At 45.1% G+C, this 6,106-nt stretch overlaps 1 pseudogene; it reads right to left on the reverse strand.

Moving 5' to 3' along the window:
* Positions 1-3,315: 3,315 nt before the first annotated feature.
* Positions 3,316-4,760, reverse strand: LOC110325078 (annotated as a pseudogene).
* Between the last annotated feature and the right edge of the window lie 1,346 nt (positions 4,761-6,106).

Raw genomic sequence — 6,106 nt, forward strand, 5'->3', positions numbered from 1 at the left:
CTTTCCTCCCCAACTTGCTTCTTGGTCATGATGTTTGTGCAGGAATACAAACCCTGACTAAGACAATGAGTTTAGTAAGAATTCAATATGGCAGCACGTGCCTGTAATCCCAGAACTCAGGAGACAGGCAAGATGATGGCCACATCCTGGTTTACAGAGCAAGTTCCAATCAGTCAACATGGGGAGATCTTGCTTCAGTTTAGAGCAAGAGAGAAGAAGGGGGAGGAGGAGGAGGAGAAAGAGGAGGAGGAAAAAGAGGAGGAGGAGGAAGAGGAGGAGGAGGAAGAGGAGGAGGAGGAAGAGGAGGAGGAAGAAGAGGAGGAGGAAGAGGAAGAGGAAGAGGAAGAGGAGGAGAAACAAGAGGAGGAGAAGGAGGAGGGTTATCCAAGGAGGAGATTCTGAGGCATAATGTGAGTGCAGTCTCCTTTCCTTTGCTGGATCCCTACCAGCACACAATTCAAAGGTGGCTCATCTCACTGAAGAAGTTCAGAAAGTAGGGCAGAGGGGCAAAATGCATTAGAAGACTTGGTAGAAGGGAAGATGGGATTTTTCCTACCATGGCCCTTACTGCCCCCTATGCATAGGTCCCAAATATCCTCTACATTCCAGCCTGTCCATGCAGGGCTCCATTAAGCTACACACCTGTGCCCTCTTGCCTTCACAAATGGAGAAAACACCTTAGGTAGATCCCTGGGGCTATTCCCTGGGGTCTGAGCCACAAGTGAGAGATCCAGCCCCTCACAGCAACAAGCCCAGTTGAGTCTTGAGAGACTCATGCCCTCTAAAGAGTCACAGCATTTGGCCAGACAGGAACTACTTAGTTCCTCTGTAATAATGGTTAGAACGTGGACCTTCATCAAATATCTCATCTGTGTCTGCATGGAGGGCGTGGGCAGGAAGAGCCATGAAGTCTCTGGTAGGAACCAGGACCTGCTTTGCCAGACTTGTGTGAGGTCAGAGAGTGTAGCTTACGACCTTCATCCCTTTTATACCGACTCCTCCTCCTCCTCCTCCTCCTCCTCCCTTCCTCTCCCCCTTCTGTTCCCTCCTCCTCCCTTCCTTCCCATTTCCCTTGTCCCCTTTCTCCTCCCTGTCCTCCCTTTCAGTCCTCCTTCCTTGTCCCTCCTCCTCCTCTCTGTCTTGTCCTCTTCCCTCACCCTCCCATCCTTCCTTCTCTCTCTCTCTCTTTTTTTTGTGCCACTTTAAATTAATTTTTTTCCTGCCCTGGACCTTCATTTGCTCTTTAGTATATGAGTATCTCTTTGAACAGGGCCCCAAACCCATCATACCAGGGGCATTTTCGCAGCTTGCCTGTTTCAGTCAGTCAGTCTGCATAACAAAATCTGCTGTTAGAGAGGGCATCGCTGAGCTGGAGAGACGGCTCTGCCGTTAAAAGTTAGGGTCGCAACCAGAAATATAAGAAAGGGCATTTGCATTTTATCTCTGTTTCTCCTATTACTTTTTTTAAAGCTTTTTTAAAATTAAATCTGCTCTTTGATAATTCCATACATATAAAACACATTGTGGTTACTCTCACCCCCCTCACTCCCACCTCTGTCAACATAAGCCTCTTTATTGTTAGTTCCTTTCTAATATTCATGCATTTTTGCTTTGGTTTGTGACCCTCTGAGTTGAAACAAAAGCATCTTTGTGACCAGAGGTTTGGAACTGTTCATGTGCCTGTTGGACACATGACTGAAGATAATGACTGCCTCCCCCACCCCCAGAATCCACCAGTAGCCAATAGTTCAGCAGAGAGAGAGGAATCCCCTCCTGAACCCATCCCTAATCAATGATTTGACTGTTGCCAGATGCAGTCCTGTGTACATTCAGTGCATGATTGAAATAGCTGCATCATGCTAGAAGATGAAATTCAGAGCCCTTCTTTCTCTTTCCTGTCTTCTCTTCTACAATGTTTTTTAAGCCATACAGAGGATGGTATCCTGCATAGGGGTTAATACTTGACTATCCCTATTCTCAGCTCCTAAAGCACCCATGAGTCCCAGCATCCTCCATCATTCGTCATGAAGAGCAGCTTCTCTGACTGACATTTCTCTGTGGATATGCAAATTAAGCTTGGGGCCAACGCAATTTGGCTATACAACAGTAAGCTCTTTCAGTGGGGTCTAAAACCTCTTCAGCCATGGATTTCTGGCTGGGTTTATAGAGCCTGGCATGAATTCTTTCCTGTGGTGTGGGCCTCTTATCCAAGCCAAGACTCACGATTATCCTAATAGCCATACCATGATTGTACCAGTGAGTACATCTTGCCTGGCAGGTTGGCATTGCAGTCTACGGGATTCATAGATGAGTAAGATTGTTGATGTTAAGATTTGTTTATACCTTACAATAAAGATGTGTAGTGCCATCAGCAATCGGGTCTTTTGAACTAGTTCCGTTGGGTGATCGAAAAGAATGGCAGGAGCCTGTGTTGCTTTGAGAGCCTCTGAGGCTTCTGCTCTCAGCACATCACTCTCAGTCATTTAAATTCCTATTGGGATAGCTCATTAACACCCTGCTTACAGCATTCAACTGAATTCTTAATCCAAAGTAGTCTCCATTTCTCCAAAGCAGAAAACAAACAAACAAACAAACAAACAAAAAACCACAGTTATGGTCAGGTCTGTCACAGAAATAGCCCATTCTCTGGGCTTCTGTCTCAGTTACTTTTCTATTACTATGATGAAACAAACATGACCAAGGCAACATAGATGAAAGAGTTTATTTAGGACTTACAGTTTCAGAGAGTGAGTCCATGAACATCATAGTGAGCGGAGCAAGCAGCAGGCAGGCAGATAAGGCTCTGGTGGAGCAGTATCTGAGAATTAACATCTGATCCACAAGTACGAGGAGAAAGACATTGTCAATGGCATGAGCTTTTGAAACCTTAAAGCCCACCCCCAGTGACACACCTCCTTCAAGCCCACACCTTCTAATCCTTCACAAACAGTTCCACCAACTGAGAAACAAGCATGCAAGTATATAAGCCTGTGGGGGCCATCCTTATTCAAACCATCACACCAATTTATGATGCTATGAAGATCCTAAAGACTTCACCAGAAAACTCCTTGAATAGATTAATACTTTAAGTAAAGTGGTAGGATACAAAGCTAACATACAACAATCCGTCGTTTTTCTCTTTGCTAATGATAAATCCACAGGGAAATAAATCGGGGGAAGTTCATTCCAAATAGCCCCCCCCAAAAAAAATAGCTTAGGGTAACCCTAACCAAGGAAGTGAAGAAGACAGGAGAAGGTGGTAAGACCTCCTATGCTCATGCACAGGTAGAATTATTATCATCAGAAATGACCAAATTACCAGAAGAAATTCAGAAAGTCAAGGACAATCTTAATCAAAATCCTCATGTTATTCTTCATTTGTCCAAAGGGGTTTCTGCTGAGGTCTTCTACCTGTGAAATCATGTGATTATTCAAGGGTGACTGTTGTTGGGGAGTGGGTGGGAGAGCAGGAAGTTGTTGTTGTTGTTGTTATTGTTGCTGTTGCTGCTGCTGCTGCTGCTGCTGGGCAGTACAAGGAAGAAGGCCCCCGGACAGACTGGGGTGAGGTGACCTGGTTGCACACTTCTGAGGTGCCTAGTGCCATGCCTGGCCTGGAGAGCCTGCCTGCACTGCCGCCTTTACTGCTGCCAATGCTGTCACCTTGAGTGAAGACGGAGATTCCACTGAAGCTGCTGCCTTTGGTGACAGGTGGTCACATACTGCGGACAGAGCCATCTGAGTCTGTGCTGCTCCAAGGCCGTGGCCCTGGGGACTTGAGCTCGCTATCTATGCTGCTCTGTTGGCTGTTTAATGTATGGCTCAGCCCTTCCCGGTTTCCCCTGATGTCATTTAGATATCCATTCTGGCTGGTCTCTCAGGCAAATATTCTCTCTTGGACCCTTTGATATTCCTCCTCTCTCTCTTCTATCGACTTGCTCCTCCTTCCACACTGCAATAGAACTCTCATCTGGTTACCATCTCGGTCCATACTGGCAACTTCTCTCTTGAGAATGAATCTCAAAATTCGTATGCTTCTCATCTTTTATATGTTCCGATAACCTCTTTTCAGGGATCCTCATGCTGCTGGTTTTGTTGATGATGACAGCTTTCCCTGTTTGATCAACATTGTGGTCCATCCCAAAATAGGCAGCCTCCTGGTGTAATAGCATCCAGTGATATGAAGTCATCTGAGGGAACTTTTTGAACTGGTTATTGTCACCGATGAAGTCCAGAATCTCTTGCTCTAACTTTAGCCGCAGCATTCTGTCCCCTTTGTTCCTTTTCAGTGTATTTACAAGAAATTCATGTAGATCTATTCTGGTGGAGTCGGTATATTCTTGGCTGGAGTCTCTGGATAGCATCTTCCTCGGGACCTTTTCTTTGCTTTTGTCCTTGTCTTCCTTTTCAGAGCCATCTTTGGTGGACTTTTCTTTCTCCTGTCAGAGTGCAGTTGAAGTGCTGTGCAGTTGAATTACATCCTGGGTGTCTAGTAGACCATTGGCAAATGGAGTGGAGGATTCCTCACACACTGCCATACTGCACACCAACTTGAACTTGGAATTAGAGGAGGCTCTTTTCCTAGCATGGCCATGCCTGTCTCTGTGTCTCCTGATGCAGACCGTTCTCTTCACCCTCCTCAACTTCTTCCTTACTTGGAGTTTTGGATATAAATTTATTTTTGTTTACAGATTCTTCCTCCAGTTTTTTTCTGATTCTTTCATTATTTCCAAAGTTTCCTGAGTAGTGTTACTGTTAGACATGTACAGCAGCTTCTATGGATTTCTGAATAAATGTTCAGTCTCCATGAGTCCAGTGCTGCTGTGGCATCTCATTTAAGAAACAAGTTTTAACAGGTTCAGAGGTTCAGTCCATTATCATCAAGGCAGGAGCATGGCAGCATCCAGACAGCCATGGTGCAGGAGGAGCTGAAAGTTCTATATCTTCATCTGAATGTTGCTAGTGGAAGACTCAAAATTTACTTTTAATAAGGGTTCTGAAACTCTTCAACACACCTTCTATCCCACCATCCAAAAGTAGGGGAGAAACGATGATAAACAGAACAAGGGGATGTGGACCTGGGTTTTTTTTAAAGATGTATTTATTTATTTTATGTATATGAGTACACACTGTAGCTGTACAGATGGTTGTGGGCCTTCATCTGGTTGTTGGGAGTTGAATTTAGGACCTCTGCTTGCTCCAGTCAGCCCTGCTTGCGCAGTCCCTGCTCACTCCATCCCAAAGATTTATTTATTATTATAAATAAATACACTGTAGCTGTCTTCAGACACAACAGAAGTGGGCGTCAGATCTCATTACATGTGGTTATGAGCCACCATGTGGTTGCTGGAATTTGAACTCAGGACCTTCAGAAGAGTAGTCAGTGCTCTTACCCGCTGAGTCATCTCACCAACACGTGGACCTGTTTAGAAGTAGTTCTTTGAAGTGACTCCAACCTCTGTTTATCAGGATACCAGCAGTCCAGTTCATTTGTGTCCAGATACCAAAAATGCATCGACATCAATAGCAAGATGTAGGAGAAACAGCCAGACCTCCACTTCATAGACGCAATGAGTCGGTGAGAGCAACCAGGACCAGCTGAGATGCTAGGAAGAGTTCTCTGCCATGCCTTTCCCAACAATCGAAGATCATTGAAGATGAAGACTGGAGACCAACAAAGCATTGCAAAGCTAGCTATGCAAGCATACTGTCACTGTCTGTTGAGTCCTATTTATACTTTCTTTAAGTATCCTGTATCCTCCCACGGGTCTTACCTCAGCAAAACAACATGTGAGTCTACCTTACCACGCGCGTCTGTGTCGGCAAAACACCACATGAGCGTTGTCACCTGACATTTCCAGGAACTTCCACTTCACCAATTAACGAATATGGAAATTCTTACATTTGCTTTCGTACCTTGGCCGAAGGTTCAAGAGGAACCCAATGGTTGCAGAGTGATGAAGGATAGATATCCTGCTTTCAGTGTGTTTGGAAGTCCCATTTTCTCAGCCTGAAGAAGGAGCTTCAGGAAAACGTGGTTTCTGGGAAGGAAAGAACCACAATTCCTGATATTACTTCTCACAGACTGCGCCTGCAGTGGGAACAAACC

The sequence above is a fragment of the Mus pahari genome, chromosome 8, assembly GCF_900095145.1.
Source record: "Mus pahari chromosome 8, PAHARI_EIJ_v1.1, whole genome shotgun sequence".
Lineage (NCBI taxonomy): Eukaryota > Metazoa > Chordata > Mammalia > Rodentia > Muridae > Mus > Mus pahari.